General features: G+C 40.1%; 1 protein-coding gene and 2 long non-coding RNA genes across 3 annotated transcripts in view; all 3 read right to left on the reverse strand.

Moving 5' to 3' along the window:
- Nucleotides 1-6,803, reverse strand: part of pak4 (p21 protein (Cdc42/Rac)-activated kinase 4) — a 31,262-nt gene extending 24,459 nt beyond the window's left edge. The window contains exon 1 of the mRNA XM_037072809.1: nt 6,579-6,803. The gene's annotated coding sequence lies outside the window, so the exon portion shown is untranslated. The remainder of the gene's footprint in view (nt 1-6,578) is intronic.
- A 2,307-nt stretch (nt 6,804-9,110) lies between these two features.
- LOC119006363 lies at nt 9,111-11,201 on the reverse strand. Its single transcript, XR_005070757.1, has 3 exons — nt 11,009-11,201; nt 9,961-10,005; nt 9,111-9,761 (listed from the first exon to the last, which is right to left on the reverse strand). It is a non-coding gene; the product is annotated as an uncharacterized LOC119006363 (long non-coding RNA).
- Nucleotides 11,202-13,779: 2,578 nt separating this feature from the next.
- LOC119030818 lies at nt 13,780-20,194 on the reverse strand. The gene is made up of 3 exons (XR_005078426.1): nt 19,527-20,194; nt 18,134-18,225; nt 13,780-16,633 (listed from the first exon to the last, which is right to left on the reverse strand). It is a non-coding gene; the product is annotated as an uncharacterized LOC119030818 (long non-coding RNA).
- Between the last annotated feature and the right edge of the window lie 2,503 nt (nt 20,195-22,697).

Genomic DNA, 22,697 nt, shown 5'->3' on the forward strand with positions numbered 1-22,697 from the left:
TATCAATCCATCAATCAAGAGAAAATGAAAACACCAACTACTTTTATAATCAGTTGCTTAAATTTTACATTTACGGCATTTATCAGATGCTCACAGTAATTCTTACATACATTCAAAAACTGATGGTGGTGGCTGCCATGCAAGGTGCTGACCAGCACATCAGGAGCAGTTTAGGGTTCAGTATCTTGCTCATGGACACTTCGACATGCAGACCAGGGGAATAAAACCAGCAACCCTCCACTGACTCTACCCCTGAACCACAGCCGCCTGCTAAATAAAGATGAAGATTTCCTGTTTTCTTTGTCATTTCTGTCAGTTAATGAGGAGTCTTGTGATGAGCATTTTTATCTTGTTTACAATTTTTTGCCAATAAATGGACTGAGCGATTAATTGTGATAATGATCATCAGATGAATGAAAGTAATCGTCAACTGTTGGCACATGACTCGTGTGTGTGACTCACTTTAACAGTCTCCAACAGCATGCCTCAAATTATTGCTATTCATAGCAGCTACTGTGAAATACTACGTCTGCATGCTAATATAAACATGTCCATCAGCAGAGTCGTTACAGACGACTGAGTCAAGGCTAATTGACAAAAGGCAACGTAACTTTGACCAACAAAAGGCGATGAATTGTATCAGCAATGTTGTTTTAGCCATACACCTGCATGCTGCTGTGCCAACCAACACAACAGATATAGTTTCAGTTTCAAAACACATCAAATTGAAAACAGAATAAATGCTTATTTCAGACAATTATTGTTGTGAACAAAAGCTGCCTGCAACTGATAACACAGACTTATCTTCCCTGTTTTGTACTGTGAGTGCTCCCTAAATCAAATCCTGCATAACTACAGAAAATAGTTATTTCACACAAAATATCTGATCAGTTTATAACAGCAGTCTGCGTTAGTCTTTGTTTCCTTATCTGTGTACTATGTAAAAGACTTCAAGGTGTTATGAGTCAATAAAGGAAAAGGCCCGCTGACATTCCTGTGAGAGTAAAAATACAACAGGAACAGGTCCGCTCAACGTATCCCAGCCAGATACACACAAACCTGCCAATGCCGAGGCCGAGTTCAAACAAAGCATGCAGTGTTGCAGCCAATGAGGGCTCACTTCCAGGAGCAGGTTGTGGAATGTGGAAAGGTCAATGATAAAGAAGAGAGCACGACGTAGAGCGCACACACATTTGAGCTCACATAGTAGCAGCTCGTTCGTCTGAGCACGGGACCTTCAGACCTTTGCTTCCCCTGCGCTGACTGACACACACACACACACACATCACATCATGTTTACTGCGAGGAGTTCACAAGCTACCCACAAGTTCAAGGATAATGTCAAAGGTCAGCAGACACAAAAACACAACACAGATCTAATGAGAGATCTTGTGCTCTGTCAGTTTGAGTTGTACTTTTAACCCAACTACTCCCATGACAACTTGTTGGTGCTCCCGCTCAATGTTAGTGTTACTTCAAACATCAAAGCGGACTGTAAAACATGATTCAGCTGCGGCACCATCATTACATGGTGATGGCATGTTGTCCTAAACACAGACGGTGAGGTGATGTTGTTGTGAACAGGTCAAACATCACATCAATGTGCCCTGTAATCAGTGAGGCCAGTCATCATCTCTCCATCAACTGCTCAGAGATTTACCGTCTGCACGACAGTTCGGCCAAATACAGCAGATTATTGACTGTTACTCAGGCTAGAAACTTAGTGGAGATAAGAAATTGTGATCAGATGGATTGCTGGTTAACACCCATGTACCCATTACTACTGAAGGCTTATAATCAAAATTTGGACTTTTCACCCAAAAAACATTCCAGTTTGATCCACTGGGCCGCTAAGAAATAATAACTTTGACTACAAGTTATATATAACTTCATGAAGGGTCAGGATCAGAGACTATAACTGCATCTGTACTTAGTTAGAGAACAGTCCTACCTGTGTCACCTGGACTATTCCAGTTTCAAGGACAAGCAAAAATCACCAATAAAATTGTAGCTTTTCTCCTCTTGTTTTAGCTCCCTCTGACAAACTGCCAATCACTAGCACTGCAACACCAGAGAGCTACTGAGGTGACGCGGCGCTACCATCCAGAACCATCTTTGTATTGTGTGTGTGAGTGTGTGTGTGAAACCTCCATATCTCTGCGAACATGCAGGCCCAAGCTTGATTTTTCAGCTGTGAATAGATCAACTGTATGTGCAAACACAAGAAAAAAACTAATCACACTGTTGCTGTGTGAAAAAGAGAGAGAGACACACACGGGAAAGAACAGTGCAGAGATTAATTGGAATGATTAATCTGATGATCATTTCAGTCATTAAACAATTCAACTTTTAGTCAGTAAAAGGTCAGAAAATAAAGCCAGATGCCCTTCACAATTTACATGGTAAAAAATGGAATTATGGATTTTTTTTGTATGTGGATTAATTTATCTAAAAGCAAGGATATAATGAACTATGAACATCAAAGTATGATGACAGAAACAAAAATGAGAAGAAAAGGAAAAGTCTAAGACTCTGAACCAAAATGTTCCGGAGAAAAACTTGGAAAAACGTTAGTTGTTATTCTGGTCATTCTTTGACCTTGATAAAAACTACCAGAGCCAGACCGATACTAGATTTCTAATTTAAGGTCAGCACAATAGCATCAGCGAACTCTGATTTGTTTATTTTCCCTGCATAAATTAATTCAACTTAGTTTCAGTCTTTATCCTTCCCCTGGGCACCCACGCCCTCCCGGCAGTCCCCAGTTTGAGAACCACTTCTCTTTACACTACACACAAAGCTGGTCTGAGACCCAGACTAAATGGTTGGAACTCAGTCTCAAAAATAGGCTATTGTTATGAAATTGAATATTTCTTTTATTCATACGGTGTTCTTGTCTGTGTTCTCGAGCACCTAGAGGGCTGTGTTGATGTTGGCTGCCGCAGTCATTCCAGAGAGGATTTTCTTTCCTCTAAGGCAATAAGCCTGGCCCTTTCTGCCTGTTACAGGGGAGAATCATAATGTAGGCTCTGATATGACCCTCAGCATGTTTTTCTTTTTTTCCTTCTCCTTCTCTTCCCCACCCAGGGTTTATTTAATCCAGACAGCTTAGCTTGATCTTCTGTCTCCAGACACTTTTAAGCTTTTTTTTTTTTTTGAGGGGTTGAATGCTACAGTCTGTGGATAATTTTCAGTCAATAAGCATCTGTAGCTGTTTTTCATTAATTCCTCTTGCTTCTGCAGACAGAATCTTATGTATTGTTTGATAAACTGTTCTGTCAAGAGATGAGGAGAAGTAGAAAGAAATCAAGGACTTAATGAGATAATAGCCCCAAAATATCAAACAAAAACCCAGAATAAAGGTTCATCTACTCCAAGTTCTTCTTGTTCTCTCTTCCAGTTTTTCCTCCCTCCATCAGTCCACAGCAGTAATTCACTGCTGTGTTTTCTCTGCAGATCTGGTTGTTTGGTTTGTGGGCTCTGCACTTCGCCTCGCCTCCCCCCTTCACACACACTGTCTCTGGACTGTCCACAAACACCCAGACCTACCTGGCTGCAAAAAAAAAAAGACCTATCCTCTTTTATCTTTGCTCTCATATCACTTGACTCATCACTCTCTCTCACTCACAGTCCATCCCCCATCTTTTCAAACCCAATGCCATCTTTTTCTGAGACACCTGATAGCAGCAGAAAGATGAGACTTTTAATGTTTGCATGCTTTCTCACCCACTACAGCATAAACTCGACCAGAAAGGACACAAAGAAGATAGAACAAAGCAGAATAAAATAAATGGGAGGGTATAAATCACAGCAAACCAGTTAAAACTACAGATGATTTTCATTAACAATTTATTCACACATAAAAATGGATCATTCACTTGATAAAAAGTCAGTGTAGAGTAAGAATAATTATTATAAATGGCTAGTCTGACTGGCAGACAAGCAGCTCTTGGCATTTTGAAGCTGTGACTAAGTAAATATGACTGATAGATACAAAATGAACAGCTTGCTTTAAATTAACCAACTGCAACAGATTTTCTAGTTTCTTTAATGCTCCTCATGTCATCACATTTTATAAATGTAGTTAGAATATCAGGCAGTCCAACAACTGAACCACTACTAACAATTGGATGTCTTCTATTTAGGGTTACAACTAAAGATTATTTGAACTACAGAATAATCCAGCAATTATTTTTGCAATAAATCAAATAATTTTGCAGAGTCTTCAAATCGTTACCTTTTTCCAACCAGTCAAAAACCCAAATCTCCATTTACAGCCACAAGTGACACAGAAAAGCAGAAACTCCTTACATTTAAGAGACTGACATAAACAACTGATTGAGAACAGTTGGCAATTAATTTTCTTTTGACTAATCCATTCATCGACTTGTCATTACAGCTCTACCTCTATTAGAAGATACTTCATTGTGTGTCCTATTAGTGTTTTGATGTAGCTGATTTGGAAAAAAAAAATTACAAAATCTAAACCTCAGGATATGCTCATAGCAAGAAACATCTCCTCTACTCTCCCATCACTCAGACCACAACCAAAGGTGACTTTTCTCTTTCAGCAGAGTCGCTTAATAACAACCAAGTCAACACAGAAATGAGACTTACAATTTCATGCTTGATAATAAATTACCACAGTGGGCTACAGACGTAACAGGCAACCACATGTGCAGTATGATGCAGCTATCTTACAATGATTATGGCCAACATGATCATTCACAGCTTCAGCTTCTGTCACCTTGTATGTCGATGTGGGAGCTGTTTTGCGTTCATGGAAGATGCCCAAACAGCAGCTGTGTTTGTCTCTCTCACTTATTGAGGGACCCTTCAGGTCAGCTTGCATCAGACTTACAACAACATCCATCACATCATTAGCTCCACCCCCTGCTGGACACGTCTGTCAACTGTCATCAGCAGTTCCTGATTGTCTCTCCCTACAGGACTCCTCTTTCCTACTGTGATCCAGACACAGGGTTCCAAAACTAGCTGACTTTAAAGAGCAAAACCTGCTGCGATGGGTCTCTTTAACCTGAGTGGATTTCAGATCTTGCTGTTTTGCAGTAGTATTATGTGCCTGCACCCTGAATGTGAACACAGTAAATCTTGCAGACAAATTATAAAGAAAATAGGGTGGTATACAGCAAGTTATTTAATGTATAAATGTAACTTAAAAATTGTTAATAAAAAAGTAACAGCCCTATTTTCTGGCGATTGGCTACAACTGCTAGCAACAGGTGTCATTTCAGCCAGTTAAACATTCAGGTCCATTCTGCAGCCTGCAGAGTACCACAGATCCTCTCACTGTTAGTGGTGCTAGAAAGCAGGGAGGGGAGCAGAAAAGGAGAATATTGCCCTGATTCATGTGCAATGTGTGGCAACACAAAAAAATAAAGAGTAGCATGCAGCCTAGTACTCATTCATCCAGACTCTATATGCCTTAAATGCATTATTAGCAGAGTTAGTATTTTTTCCATCTGTTTCACAGTAAGCAGCCAGAGACCGAGTGCTTATGTAACAGATAAAGATTTGGTTTATGAAACATTTGTTTCATATAACCTACATTAGTGATAAAGAAAACCTGCTAGGCTGTTCTTCCTGTGTGCCTCATTTAGTTTTTCTGCTGAATAACTCCCAGGGCATGATGAAGAGCTGGAGGTTGATTCTGATAAGAGCGCTCACTGCTGGGGTTTGGTGTCAATGGGCGAGAGAAGAGTGACCCCTCCATACAGGTCTGGCATCCCAGGAATGCGTGGTGTGCCCAGCACTAATCACACAACCTTGCTGACTAACTAACTGCACGCAACATCTCTTTATTCACTCTCTCATGCACACACACACATACACATATCTGCCAGCTGACAGGAAAGAAAGAGGTGGTGGCATTAAAGACCAGAGGAGAAATGACGTGCAAAAGTGGGGTCAAGGAGGGGACAGAGCAACTTAATCAAACTTCAAGACAGACAATATCCTTTTATGCTTCAGTCTCACCAAACAGGCTGAGACAGCCCCAATGCGGTTTCCACTGCGAAGATGAAAGTTTAACTTGGTCGTGACTAACAGGAACTGGCTAAGCTTTCCCGTACTGCAGCATTGTAATATCACTAACAGAGAAATGGGAGTAAAGACAGGTTGGTCTCCGCTTGTAGACAGTAAGAAAAGCCATTGTTACCAGAACTAGCTTGTCTCGTGGATTTACCATTAAGCCATGCACTGATCTTAGGGTCTTAGCAAAGAAACACAGCCCTAACGTAAACTTAGCTTGGTTAGACATCCACAGCCGCGGCTTTTAATTGTTGGTCGACTTTCACAAGTGACTCATCAACTTGTAACTAGGTCATACCTTGAAGACTCCACGCTTTACACCCCACTGTAAGGCATTCTTCACATAACACACAGACACCAGACCGAACGATGCAACTCTGGTCCCCTTAAATCCAGACTGGCCAGACTTGAAAGCAGCTAGCTTATGTTAGCCACTGTTAGCAACTAAACGGGCAGCCGAGACGCGCCACAAGCTAGCGCACATCAAGCTTTAACTACAATTATCGTGACTGAATGTGCTTACTCACCCAGAAACTCCCAGGGAAACGCTTCTCTGCTGCCACTGTGGTATGGAAATAAACTTTCCTATTTTTGAAAGACCAGACGCGAACTAACTTTGGGCAAACTGTGTAACATTAGCCGAAGTCTCACTTTCCCGACGCCATGTTGAACGGGGGGAAATAGTACATCCGGGAAACTGCAGCACAGCACCATGGCAACCGAGTCAGCGACGGGTCCCCGGACAGACAGAGAGGAGAGTTAGCATTTATATAATAAGTTAGCATTAGCTTGCAAAGCACAACAACTAAATCTGCTCTACATGTGCTTTATGACTATGTTCAAGCATAGAAACGATATGCTTTATAATATAAAACACTGGTTACAGAACAGTGTAATTACTCTTGCATTGTACTACTGAATAAATGAAAAGATATTATGAATTAGCCTGACTAGCCTGATCAAATAAATAAATTGCTTAAAATATATAACAGTTAATTCCTGCCTGACTTGTGTGTTTATTTACAGGAATAATTACATGGCTGAATTACTTTAACATTGTTGTTGCAGGTAAACTGTCATGGCAATTGTTGAGCTTGCTATGTTAAGAGGCAGGGGATGTGCGACTGGGCTTAAGGTGAAAGGTGTGATGAAATTAAAGTGTTATTGGGGGGGAAAATGCCCCCTTGTATTTTATTCTACTGAGTTTATTTCTCTAGGACAGTGGATTTCAAGGAACTCTATTGTAAATATGACAGACAAAAGCACAAAGACTAGTTTTAGTCTGAGTACAAGCAGATGTCTGTTGTAAAAGATTATCAAAATAAAGGATGAAATAACATTTTGTGAGTTGAGTTTTAATCATTTCTTAAATTATATATTTTTTCATTCATATTTAATAACTGTGTTTTTATCAGAGTGCTGTAGGCAGGTCAACAGTCCCAGGCCCTGGGTCATGGAAGGCCCCAAATACGCTAAAATAATCTGCTGTGGGGTCCTTTGGAAATCATCTTGTCCTTGGATTGAGTATTACTGTCCATGGCCCTGTCTGTAGGTAAAACTATGAAAACAAAAAGCAATCTATGAAGGTATTATTGGTGCAAAAGGTTTGAGCACCTGTAACAGTGGAATTTGTTGTTGTGGCAGTTGTGTACTTGTAGATTGTTTTTCTCTCCACAAGGACACTTACACATTCACAAATTCTTAATTACAGGTGCACAAATCCTATTTTACAAGTCACAGATGAAAAAAACTGACACACTCACATTTTTGCTCCCATTGTTGTAGTACATTTGGTGCAAAACATATTTGCGTACCTGTATCAAACAATGTGAAGTTGTGGAAAAAATTTTAATATGTGCAGATCTGAATATGAACTTGTGCAATAAATGTTCAATGTATGTAATATAATTTCTCTCGAAAATATTTGTTTTTTTAAAACACAAATCAATAAGTACAACTGCTCGACTCTTCCTCACGAGTCACAGATTCTGTTTACTTCAACTTCAAATCACAAATCACAGTCTATGGAGCTAAAGGCAGCTGCTGATCTGACATCGACTGATCCCACATCAGAAGAGAGGGGCTTTTGTCCCACAGCAAATCAGAGGAGAGAGGCTGACAACGTCGACACTTATTATGTTCAGCTGCAGTTCCTCTGGTGTCCACTAGATGCTGCTGTCATCAAACTTGAACTGAATTGAAGTGAATGTGAAGAACTCCAGTTTCTCTCTCAAACTTTGAAAAGCTGGACGCTGAATGGTTCATGAGTGTAAAACTGGAACAACATACGATACTCAGACAACCCTAAACGCACTACGACTCTCCACTTCGTCCCTTTCCTCCCGGGTTATCGGGCTCAGGTCCGACCAACAGTCTCATCACTTCTTTCTGTTTCACTGAGCTGAGGGGATGCAGGGGGAGCTCTGGTTGGCTTAGAAGTCGTCTAAGGTGTAAGGTGTTGAGGTGATGGACAGAGGGAGAGTCTGATGTTTGACTGAGGGAGTAAAAAAAAATATAGATCTTAAATTATAGTGCGAGAAATACCGGCTTTTGATTTTAGTATTGCTTCTTATATGAGGCTCATTTTTCAACTTTAAGGTCAATATTGTTTTTCGCTAAAGACAAAACAAATTATCCTGCATTTATATGGAACTAAGCTTTAAGAGCGTTCCACCTTAACTACCTTTTTAGTAAACTCTGTGTACACAAACAATGATCTCAATGCTGGTGTTCATGTGTAGAGACCCTGGTGATACTACGAGCAAAATTTCATGTTGTGTCGAGCCCTCTTAGTGTTTTAAAAATAGAGATTTTCATGCCATCGTAAAAGTGCCCGTAGCACTCCCATTGAAAATGATTCAGACCCGAAAACGAAAATACGGTGAATCTTAAAAGTGGCACTTTCGTCATAATTATGCTTTTAAATGAACATTTGGCTCGTTATATTAACAAAAAGACCCTAGATTGCATTTTGGTAAAGTTTCACTTTAAGTTTGGATCGAGGTAATTTAGTTCTTGTCAACCTTTGATTACTTCTACCACAACAGAGATCCACTTAATACATGTGCATTTCTTTGTTTTATTGAAAAAATATAATATCATGTACAATAATACAAATATCTGTACATTCCATGGTTTTGCAGTACATTTGGAAGACTGATACAAAATAAACAAAAATTTTGTGCAGTACACCTTCGTATCAGCAGCCCTGATATTTGATTGATTACTCGGTATGTTGTGATCCAATTACATGAATTATAAAATGAGTGAAAAATACAAACAGTGAGCTCTTAAGTTCTTCAGGTCAAAAACATTAAAGCAGGATAAAGAAAATTGAGGAACTCATTTCTCAGGATGACTATGAAGATTATGATGAAGAGTTTGTCAATGTAAAAGGCAGCAGTTTGATACTTTTCAAAGACTTATATGACAAGCTTTATGACTACCAGAGAAACAGAGTGGCCATCATGTACAGTCTCCACAGAGTCCGTCTGAAAGGAGGGATCTTGGCAGATGACATGGGGCTTGGTAAAACCATCCAGATGATCTCGTTTCTCTCTGGTATGTATGATAACGAGCTGGTTAAACACACACTGCTGGTCATGCCAACGTCCCTCATCACAAAATGGACCAAGGAGTTTGTCAATTAGACCCCTGGCATGAGAGTCAAGAAGTTTCACGGTACCAGCAAATGAGAGAGGACCAGGAATCTGGAGAAAGTGGAGAGGAGAAGTGGCGTCATCATCACACTATGCTTATCAATAACTGGCAGCAACTGTCTACCACAACAGAGATCTACTTAATACTTATGCATTTGTTTGGAAGAGACCAAATGCGATGCACCACCATAAAAGGAATTTTGGGGGTGTAATTATCCTTGGATACCATCAATTTATTTGTGAGAATTACCTTTGGTATTGCTCCATCTTGTCATCTGTATCCATGGACAAAGACCTGCCAAGACAAAGTTAGGGTTAAACTGATGCCTCTCACAGTGACAGTCATCCAACACACAAGGTGCAGCAACACAGACTCAACAAGTTTAATACAAACAAGATCAAATACAGTCACTCTGTGACTGAAATATAATAAGAACACATGAAAGGCACAAACTGGAGCTGGATGTGTCGAGAATATCAACACACCTGGTTGTTAGGGCCAGATCTTATTTTCCATAATTAATCAAACTTTGGTGGCCAAAGGAGGATAATTAAACTTCCCATAATGTCAGCACATCATGATGTAATAACAGACTCTAAGACAACAAGACGGTGGTGGAAAAATACTCAGATCCCAGTCCAAAATAAAAGTATTTATACATCAAGTCCTTCATTTAAGATCCGCTGTAGATATAAAAGGCTCATTCTAAAGTAACAGAAACACAAAGATTGTGAGTTTCATGTGTGGCTGAGCAACATATACAATATATATCAATATCATGGTATGAGATTATAAACCTTCTCCAATTTTGTATGTTTAAAGGTGATAGGTCATAAGTGATGTCTTTCCCTGGTTCTAAAGGCTCATTACAATGAACTGTTGTCATTTTCTGAACTTGTCTTTACCCTCTTAGTCATTATATCCACATTGCTGGTGATTACTGATTAGAAATCTCATTGTGTTCAGATTTTGTGACAGTAGCAACTTTCATCAATACATTATTGTTGCAATGTTGATTTTAAAATAGGACATATCTGGTTAAATGATGACATTTGATTTTGTGGCACAGTTGAAATGTCTGTCGTACTTATCTGTACAAAATATATAAATAATACCAAGCTGGCTGGAATTAGTGCGGTTTTCATGATGCTATTAAAGTAACAATCAGAAAAAAAAAACTAGCGAATGTCAAATATAAAACCAATGTCACCTGCTACTAAAGTGCACCTGCGGGATGTTTAGCATAGATGCTAACTGCTAGCGAGTCTCGACACTGGCAACCGTTGACTTTACTCACTTTTCCAGCTTCACAGAAATCGCCGCAACTTCGCCATTTTGCGGAGATACATCCATCTTGACGTCGCACGACGACGCAAACACAGCCGGGTCTGTAGACGTGTTTTCTCGGTCAGAAGCAGAGACACACACTGGCGGCTGCTGTACGCTTGACTAACCAGGAAGTCGGTGTGTTGCTGTACTTGAACCCGCCATTTTATCACAGCCTATCAGAGAGGACGCTGTAGTGACGCTCCGACGAGGTTGTCCAATCAGAAAAATAGCACCTAAAGTGGGCGGGACTTATGTAAAGCACAGCCAATGAGCAGCGTCGAGTCAGGCAGGAAGTTTTCCATCAATGTTTTATTAGAAATCTTTCAGGTTTTTATGGGTATTTTCGATTTTAGCTTTTGGAATTTATTTAATGTCCAGAACCCGGAAGACTAACTGAAGAAAGGGAATAAAACAAAAGTAGAGATGGAAAATATGTCATGCATCCAAATGGAAACCTAGATATTTAGATAGATTTTTTTTTTCTTTTCTTTTTTTTTTTCTTTCTTTCTTTTTTTTTTTTTTTTTAGATAGATAGATACTTTATTGATCCCGGAGGAAATTCAAATTTATCTTCATATTTGTCTTTAAAATGTGAATTTCGCAGGCTTGTGAAAATTTCAGTCAAGCAACAAAATATATTTGTAAGTACTGTGTATGGTTGAACACAATATTTGAGCACTCTGTGAATTTAATGCTGTTTTTCATGGATTGAACTGTGAAGTCTGAAGTGTTTATATTTTGCTTCACACATGTGTAAATGTTGTGCCACAGTACTGGAAACTTTCAGGGCTGATTGCATTCTGGCGCCTTGCATCCAGTTGCTGTACAACTCCACATCTTGTTGCATTACATCATATGTTAATATAGTGTGCTGATGACTGACTGAATTAAAAACTGCTCATTTAAAATGTTATCTCATGTTGAATATTTCATACAAAATCCTTCATTCAGAGTGCGGCCTTCAGGCTTTAATACTCAGGGTTCAGGGTAACAAAATTAAAGAGGATCAGAGGTCAGAATCTGCCTGGGGACATTTTCCATTAAATCAATTAGTTTTTAGGTCCCATGATAGATTGACCCCCTGCACACACCACACACAGTCACACAGCCAATCTGTATAGTGTCAAGTGCTGCGCTATATACCAGCAACCTACAGAATAGCAGAGCACCATGAGCGACTGTCATGCATAGAGAGTAGCCCAGTGAGGATGAGCAGAGGCAGCGGCTTCTCAGTCCGTGAGATGGGTTGATCAGACAAAGATGCAACGAGCCCTCTGAAGCTGTGGACAAGAGAGGAACAGTTCACTATCACTTTCAAATCATCCCAACCCGCTGCGGCTCTGCTAAGGTTTGGGCTTGGGATAAGGACAAGAACTGCAACAGCATGCTCACCATCCTGAAGGAAAAGTGTTCGACAGGAAGCTCTGATGCCACACAGCCACACAGAAAGGGGCTCTCCGTTTGGCTGCAGAGGAAAAACACCTCTAAATCTTCTCCAAACCAATCCCAAACAAACAAACCTCTCAAGGGTTTCTGGAGATGGCTGTCCGTCAGACACCTGCTGCTCCAGTCCAGATCAGAACATCCTTACCTTGTGGTCAGTGAGAAGCTGCACATTTGTCAGTCTGTAGCTGAATCTCTGCAGCTGTGCTTCATGTCCAGCCCCTTGGTGCTCAGGAACAAATGTTTCCTGGAGGATGCAGAGCTTGGTGTGTTGTCACATGAGGACAGAGCAGCTGGGGGACTGTTCTTAGAGACCGGACGAAGCCCTGTTGAACATAAGCGAGTCAGGGCAGCGGGCTCCGGTACGATGTTCAGAGTGTTTCATCGTTACACCTCTCCTGAGCTGAGACTGGACTTCAGGGAGGAATCAGACTCTGACACGGAGGAGCTGCTGCCTGAGGATGAAGTTGACGATGATGACGCAGACTGAGCATCAGTGTGATGAGGAAACTGGAGTGACTGTTTTATAAAGTCTGTAGAAAGAACAAATTCAAAGGAATAGAATCTAGGAATCTTTGAAAGAAGCCATAATTTATCAGGTGAGTATTGTTGTTAACACCACATGGGAGATCTCATGTTAATAGTTAAAAACAACTCGATGTCGCCCCCCTTCTGTGCTTTGTTTGCCTTTGTAGGTCAGCAGGACAGCTGTCGTATTATTGACTGTTTCCTGGTTAACTGAATCAATACAGTGATGGTCAGTGTTAAATAACGCTGCCTTATATATTTTTCCTCCAGTTGTTTTTTTTCTCTATTTAAATCAAACCTCTTCAGTTGTTAAGGAGAACGCCGCTTCGCTGTTTTTCTGTGAAGCTCCAGAAATGTTTTGTAGACTAAGAAACTTAACCTGACTTTCTCATCAGCATGGCAGCAAGAAGATAATGACTTTTAATTCTTGAAGGAACACAATTTAACATAAAACACATCAGTTTGTAACCAGTGTTTTGGTTAATTTGTGAGATATTTGAGAAGATGAATCTAATGTAACACATTATGAGTCTCTACCTTCCTGCTGCTGCTGGGTCATGTGACCTGATGTGTTTAATAAAATATCCTCATCACTGTAATGGCAGCATGCACGGTTCAATCTGTGCAACACTGGCCTCTAGTGAACAAACACTCACACTGCTCAGTGTTACTGCGTCAGTTTCCTGACATGCAGACAATCATCCAGAAGCTCAGTGTTTGTGTGTGTGTGGTGAGTCCTGGACACATTAATTAACAACAACCAGCATCTAACAGCATAAAACTAACACCAGCATTTATTTTATATCAAAAGGAGATCAAACAACAGAAATGGAATAATTACATGTTCACACCATACACAGCACAGCATTACATAAATACACAATTAATATACCAATAACAAACATAACTGAAATATAAAGATCTACATTAATGGTCCAGTTAATGTCACACACACAGTTCTGATCCTGCTCAAGAATAAATCAGCTGTAATCCACATGACAGAGGTTATTTTAGTCCTCCTGTACCGGGCTTTAGAATTCAAGAAATGGCAAAGGGTAAAAACTAAATCTGACATTCTGCACAGATTTCTTACAAATTTTCATGGTATTTGAATTCTTCTACATCCACATGTGCTTCTGAGTTTTTCTCTCCTCATTGGCAGAATTTAACCACATTTTATATATGTGGATAGTAAGTATTCAGAAAACAAAGAACGTAATGAGCTGCTAAAGATTCGAGGATAAAAAACTGATAACAGCTCCAAAATACTTAGAGTGGATCAGTGTCTTTACTGATATATAACAACAGGTTAATCAAAATTAATAGCGATCAAAGTTTATAATAGAGAAATAAGTTTGAAGATACACCTATATTATGTCTGCTGCCCTTTGGCATATATTGTTAAATCAGTTCAACTTTAAGAGGACAAAAATGTGTTTTTTTCCCCACAAATCAAGCATTTCTTCAAAATGATACAAAACACATTGATATTGGGCTCTTTGAATGAAGACGTCGTGATGAAAATGTTTCTGTGTGTGTGTGTGTGTGTGTGAGCGGTCTCATTTCATCCTGCTGTTGAAGCAAATCTGTAGACTCTCTTTGTATCAGCGTCCTTTTCTCGTCACGCTGCAAACTCAGATCAATATTCTGTGAATGTGCTGAAGTGGCTGTTTCCTTGTGTACATTCTCCAGGTTTATTTCCAGTCTTTATTTATCCTGGGAGATGTTCTGCTGAGCACACTTGCTCTTTTCCAGCTTTCCTCTCCTGTCGTGTTTACTTTGCTGCATCCAGCGCGTTTCCTGTATATATTTATATATTTACTCTTTGATGCCCTTTTGACCTGTAAACCATGTCTGTCCTTTTCACTTACCGACTTCCTGTTTGGTTTCTTGTTTATTCATAATGGACAAAGTTGTATTTGTGTGGCTGAACATAGTTTCTCTATTTCCATGACTGTTATAGTGAATGTGAAACTGTCTGGCTGTGGCCTGCCTGGAGGAATAAAGTCATATTAAAGGTCAAAGGTGAAGCAGTCACGTGTATTTGGAGGCTGTAAGTTCAGAAACTTCCCCAATTTGTATTATCCTCCTTTAAAAGTCCCCAAACAGTACTTACTCTTTAAATAAGATGTCATGTAAGACCTTATGAGATGCTCATCAACATTTATCAGACTATACAAGCTTCAATAATAGAGTATTCAACATGTTTATTGTTAGATAATAAGATATTTTAAAGGACTTATTACTCATTAACAGTTCTCACCACAAAAGCATAGTTATCTTTTAATTTGTGCATAAAGGATTTATTCATCTAATAAATAATAAGGCATTGATCCTGCTTCAGATCTGGTAGTCCTTCACTGAATCCAGAGTGATTCTGCAGCATCTCATTTTTAGCTGATGAAATTCATGTCACTCCTGTAACCTTTTGCTGATAAAATGTGTGTTTACATAGAAAATCTGTCATTCTGCAGCTTTGTGCCTGAAGGTGACTGAGTTTTTGGCTCTGAACCAACCTGCCTGTAGGGGACGCAGCAGCAGCAGCAGCAGCAGCATCCATCAAATCCCCTCTTACACCACTAAATAATGACTCTAGTTCTGATATTATGAGAATAATTAACTGTAGTCTGATGGGATCACACCAGCCACAACACGCACGCCAACATGTTGAAGTTCCACCCATAAACACTCATTTTAACGTCATTACATAATTAATAATTGCCAGTTTAGGGGGAAACTCATTTTCTTTAATACTTTTATGTGTAAAATGTTTAATAATCAATCAAAAATTCCAATGTACTGTCGCTGGGACAGAGCGTAAACAGAAAGTCTTTGATATCCGACCAAAGTTTTTTATGGTTTTGATGTATGACTGTTCCATTGTGCAGTCAGTGTATAAGTGCCTGGAGCCAACATAAACACACATCCATCCAGTTGAGGAATTGATTGCTGCAAGTGTTAAAACTCATCTCAGTACGTGGAAACTTTGCCAAGGAATTCACAGAAGACAACATGATGATCGATCGGAATACAGCAACGGTCACCGTGGCTGCAACAAAAACACAGGACGCAACTCAGACACAGAAGCCGTTTACCAACGATGCTGTTCGAAAAAACAGGTTGAAGGCTTTCTTCAAAGGATGAAGGCAGGAAGGTGGAAAATGTGGAAGTCTGGATCCCCCGATGAGACCACGAGGATTATGCTGGCTGACATCAAAACATCCGCATCTAAAGAAATGTTGGACTTTCTTAAGGGCCATGCAGAGCTTCAAGTGCAGGAGTGGTACATGGACTTTGGACTTTGTTACTCAGAATTTTGATGATGTTATGGTCATTTTTTCTGCTCTAAAAACCTGTCAGACTTGTTTAGAAAAGACATTGAGGAGAGCGTCAACTTTGTCAACTCAGGCAGCTCACTTCTCCTCCGTCACTGATGCTCTGTGGATGGATGGATCACCTGCTGCAGAGCCTTCCTGTCCTGGGCCGAGCACCAACCAGACAACACGTCAGTCCACAAAACTTGATTACAGGAAATCAGGATTCAGTTCAGGAAACTGTCGTCCAGCTCGTCCTCAGCAGCCTGTTCCTCTGCCCACACTTTCTGCTCCTGGCTGCTCTCGTTCTGGAGAAACCAACAGTGACCATCAGCACTCTGCAGATATTTTGTGTGAATTTGTTGAAGTTTTTAGTGAATTTGTGTGTCGTTATTGAGGTTTTGAGTCTCTGCAGAGATTTTGTGTGTATTTGTTGAGGTTTTGAGTGTCTTTGTGGAGGTTTTGTTTGTCACTGAGGATGTTTTTGCGTATTTGTGGAAGTTTTTAGTGAATTTGTAGAGGGTTGCAGGAATTTTTTGTGTCATTGTGGAGGTTTTCAGTCTGTGGACGTTTTGTGTATATTTGTAGAAATTGTTTGTGAATTTGTGGTTATTTTGTGTGTCATTGTGAAGATTTTTAGTCTTTGTGGGAGGTTCCTAGTGTATCTGTAAAACGCATTAAACATGTGTACACACTGAGAGCCACAACATTAGAACCAGTGAGAGGTGAAATAAGTAACATGGATCATTGTGTTCCAATGTCATGTTCGGTTGTGAAGCCATGAGTCCTGGCATTCATGTGGATGTCTCTTTGACAGACACCAGTCACCCAAACACAGCTGCAGACCAAGTACACCCCCTCATGGCAGCAGCACTCCTCGGTGGCAGTGCGCCCCCTGCAGGACAACGCGCCTGCAACGCTGCAAAAACTGCTCAGGAACGACCCGAGGAACGTGGGAAAGAGCTCAAGGTGTCAACCTGACCTCCAGATTCCCCAGATCTCAATCCAACTGAGCTTCCACTGGATGCAGTCAGAGCCAAGAACCATCCATGGGGGCCCCAACATGGATAGGAGTTGGTTCTGATGCATCCAGCAGATGCTCAACTGGATTGGGATCTGCAGAATGAGGAGGCCAGTTTGACACCTTGGGTTCTTTGCCATGAGGGGGTGCAGTTGGTCTGAACGGTGTTTGGGTGGCTGGTGTTTGTCAAAGAGAATCAACAGAAATGACAGAAGTCAAAGTTTCCCAGCAGAACATTTGATTGTAACAAGATGATCAATGCTCACTTCACTTGTCATTTGTTTTAATATTGTGGCGGAACAGTGAAGATATACATGTCAAATAAAATAGAATTAAATCATTTATGTTATAAATGAGATTGAATAAATGCAGGATTTCTAAACATACATACTGTTTATATTTCCGCTGAGCAAACAAAACCCATTTAACATGTTGAACTGAAACAAGTTCAGTTGCCTACAATATAGCACTTAGTGAACCCATTTAAAATACTACTATCTCCTTCTTTCATTTCCCACTGAAATTACTTGTACATCGCTTGTTTCCAAATTTGTGTGCCTTTTTAATTAGTTTTTTTAAAAGACAAAAGAAAAAGAGGGAGAGAGACTCGTGTCCTGACAGTGACACTGTCGTGGCTTCTGCCAACCCAAACTGTCGGTACTCAGCAACCTGTGAATGAGACTCGACTATCCTGTAGAATCATTTACTGATCCCAGAGTATTAATGAACGGCAACTGACAAATCTCACACTTTCTGCCTTTAATTTTTGCACCTATATTGCACTGACCTTGTTGGACCAGGTGTCTCTCCTCTCCGGGTCTGATCACCATACAGGTCAGAGCTGTTCCACCTGAAGCTGAAGACAAGTCCACTGTTCACCTGGAGAGAGGAGGAAGTACTTTAGTATAACTTGATGACTACATGCATGCATGTGTGTGAATTAATATACACACACACACACACACACACACATATATTCGGATTGTAACAGGAAAAAAGAAGATGTAATCAGATCACAGACACATTCTGCAAAAAGGGGATTTCTTACAGGAGGTAAACCAAAAAGTAAACCAAATGTACTAAGTCCTGAGAACATTTTGAGCTTTATTGATGAATAATATGATTTTAAAATCTATCTTTTGGCACAGAGGGAGTCAGTGCAGTGATTTTAATAACACACTAAACCAGAACTGAGACAAACACACTGACCACATTCTGTGCAGATTACAATGAGGCTGCATGTTGTGTAGCTAGATGTTGACATACTGAGACATTATTAACACATGGAGCCTGTTAGCTAACTGTGCTGTACTCAGATATTCAGCTGTAACAATGTGAGTATTAACAAGTTAACATTACACAGCACGATAATGGCGTCATGCTAACACTCTCCAACAGACACACATGTTAGCTAACATACAAACCTGTCTGTAAAACACGATGAAATGACTCAGTCGTCTTTATGAGCTCATTAATGTGTCCTTACCCGTTAATAAAGGCAGCTGAGCCGCTGCTAACGTGTTTCCAAACCGTGCAGTGCATCTGCAACAACCTTAAAGCAAGCTAGCTAACATAGCACTCACTTAAACTGACCAGCTAACATTAGCTAACCTGCTCTCATGCTGTTCAAAATAATAAATACATTTTTTTTTAAAAAACTTCATGCCGATTTTACCGAAACTACCGACTTGTTTTGACAAAATGACCTACATTTAATTAACTGCGCATTATTCATGTCATAAACACGGCAGAGATAAAACGACCAGAATCACAATGGACTTTGGTGCACAGAGCAAAACATAACGTCCATCGCGGATTTAATTGGATGTAGTTAAAGGATTATGTTCCAGCCCAATTTACCTCAACACTGAACAGTTAAATGAGAAGTCTTCAGCTTCTGTTCAGTTATTTCAGAAACATCTGAGGCTAAAACAAATCTCACAGACATGAGAGGGAGGCTGGCTCCATTTTAACCCACAGCTGAACTGACTGGACTTATACAACATGAAGGTAGTTACTATGCAGAGCTCACTGATATATGAAGGAACATCACCTGGGCTTATTACCTGAGATCTGTAAGCAATAACTGATCTGTACAACTCCCACACAGACATGAATACACCTGTACTGAGCAGGTAGCTGGACACATTAAGCAGATTAGTACAGAACAGTTTACTGACCGTGTTCGTGTCCTCAGAGAAGAGCCGCTCCGACCAGAGTGAAGCTCCCGCAGCCATTATTATAGGCATCTTTAGTTTTGGAGGGAAATGCAGTAATTTCACGCGGGAAAATGAGCGGACCGCCCCTTTTGGCACGCACCACCTGCATTCGTCAGAACATCTGTGGGCGGGACTTATTTTGCTTTGTTTACTTGGATCCAACCAGAGAAATACAGAACTGTTGAAAGCTGTTTAGCTCAGTAGGTGGAGCAGGTGTCCCGTCAACAGGTGGTTCACCTGTGTCTTGGGTTTGAGTCTCAGCCTGGGCTTCTTTACTGATTCCTCTTTCCTGGGATTTCTCAGTCTTGTCAAAAGTGATCAAACAAATATCTCTTGTTAAAGAACAAATACAGAAAAAAACAATGTTGATAGTATTAGCAAAGGTTGCTTTTTTATTCTCTTTATATATTGTTATCAATCTAAAACTAATGGAATTTTGATATAGTAATTGGGTGAATTCAGGTAATCTGGACACCTCAGCTCAAGTGTTATTGATTTCTGTTCTGTGCTTTTAGCTAAACATTAATGAAATTAAATGTGAATGATGACTTAATGGGGTGATGTCTCTTTACGGCACCTGAGTGACTGTGAGCTGGGATGACACCTGAGAAATGTCAGTTTTTGAGTGAACCTGCACAGAAACTTTGACTGTAATATGTCAACAAATGAAATGAAGATTTTGAACCTGGATTTATCCAAAGCTCAGATTTCAGTCTTACATAATTGTCTTAAGTGATCAATGAGCACTTTTGCTTTTCATACTTTGAATACACAGAGCTGAAATGCAATACTTAAATAAAGGATCTGAATATATCTCATTGGATGTGTGTTTTGAAGGGACAGTCCTTCATGATGTCACATTTTCTCACAGCGACCTCGTTATTTCTGTCGTTCCCAAAACAAACTGCAGTCTCACCACCATGGAAGAGTCCGCTGCAGAACAAGAGGGAGAGATACCGGAATTATCAAAATATTCAAAATATTAGATATTATATATTTGGGTGTGGGTGTGGCCAGGGGACTCCAGAGGGCCCCCAAATTATCCAAATTAATCCAGCCTCTGTCTTCACCTGTCAGGTCCTGGTAATGGGCTGTTACCTGTTCCTGCACCTGAATCACAGTCCTGTCACATGACAGTTTGTGTTGATTCACCTCCCGACGCTCTCAGATGAGTCCACAGAATATCATGCAGAACACTGCTCCTAGGTTTCATAAATGAATAATGATGAGAATTTCCACTTCAGATTTCCCTCTGGCCTGAGAGAGAGGAGAGAGGAAGAGGAGAGGAGGAAGCTGTGAGCGACTGACAGACGTGTTAACAAACTGCAGCAGAGTGTTGCTGTTTGTTGTTGCTGCGGTCCGGACTGGACGGCGAGCTCTGCTGAGTCATACGTGCAGCCTGCGAGGAAGAGCGACTGCCGACAACTTCAGCTGCTAACTTAATAATTGATTGAAGGAGGCACAGTGACTCTCTGTCTCAGACACAAACATACACTGTCTGTGTTATTACAAATAATACATGGTCAACTCCCCTGAGCACACAGAGGAGGTGTGTGTGTGTGCAGCAACATTTTGTCCATCACAGTTTTACCTGTCGTATTTTCTGATAATTTTCTGATTATTGATGGAGTCTCAGATGACGTCCTCAAGCTTCTTGTTTTTATCCACGACCCGAAGATGTTCCCTCTTTTATTGTCATAGAGGAGGAAAGAAACCAGGTGATACTTGCCGATTAATTTAAGATGAAATAATAAATCACTGCTGCTGCATTTGTTTAATTCATTGTATTTCTAACAGTGAAGTTCAGCCCAGTGACCAGGACACAATGTTAGCAGTTAATGTTGTTACAAACCACAGATACGTCCAGGGTCGACACTTTGGATGGTGCCGGCGTTATCACTGCCAATCAGCCGACCACAGGTGGAATCACATCACCTGGGAACATTTCCAGTGTTTTTCCTGCGGACCAAATACCGGCTAATTTTCACAGGAAGTTGGACCATCGACATCCGTGATTGTGGCAACTGGAATATGTATTTTACACCAAAGCATGATGTTTTTATAATCCTAACTAAGAGTTTTTTGTGCCTGAACCTAAACAAAGCATTAACACAACATCATCACAAGAGAGAAACAGAAAATTGAAGAATACTTATCAGTGGTTCTGCAGAAATGAACTTAGCTACTAATTACTTTCTTAAATCTCCTTGAGTTCGTCTTTTTACCTATTTTTTGCACAGAGCGAGAACTGTAGGTATCCAACCCAATCACCAACAATTCATAAATACATTCATAAACACTGAAATAAAGTTTCAGAGTGGAAATTCTTTTAGAGTTCAAATATTTTAAGATGTACATTAAACACATCTCAGTATACGTCACCAACGCCAACATGGCCGTCACCTCGGCACAGTAAACGGAGGATTAGTGAGCGAGCTAATATTAGTGAACAAACAAACAGACCTTAAAGAACAACACATACGGTTTTACCTTGTTTATATGTGGCGGACCCTGCCACCTTTCTAGTTTCAAACAGTGTTGTGAGCCTCTGAGTGCAGCTTGTTTATTCAGTGCCCCTTTAAACGAAACACCGTCACTTGTCTGGTGGACTGTCGGGTGTGAAGTTTGTCTAATAATCTGTATTCACGGTCTTATATTTAATTCGTTTAATGACAAACTGCAACTTTCTTTGATTGAAAACGTATCTTTTAAAATCATAAACATCATATGTGTGACTCATGGCACAATTCAAACAATATTGAAAACATATTTGTCTCGTACGATTGATTACCAAACATGTTTTCCTGGAGTGAGATCCCATGTTGATCCACCGGAGGGGACGTGAGCAGTGCATCAAAATATTTTATTTAGAGGTGTAACAATATCCGCATATTCACAATAGCAGTGATATTAAAACATGTAATACTGATATTTGATCCTTGTGTATCTGGTGTTTATGAGTGAAACTGTTCTCACCTCTGTACACTCGTCTATTAAGGGTGATTTATTCTGAAAAAACATGAGAAAAAAAATGCACAGTAAATAAAGTTCAAGATAGATTTGCTCACTCTCTTTTTCAAGTGTGTGTAGATATCCAGATAAAATCACTATCACACGTTTGTTTGGCCACAA

Source organism: Acanthopagrus latus, chromosome 2 (assembly GCF_904848185.1).
Source record: "Acanthopagrus latus isolate v.2019 chromosome 2, fAcaLat1.1, whole genome shotgun sequence".
NCBI lineage: Eukaryota > Metazoa > Chordata > Actinopteri > Spariformes > Sparidae > Acanthopagrus > Acanthopagrus latus.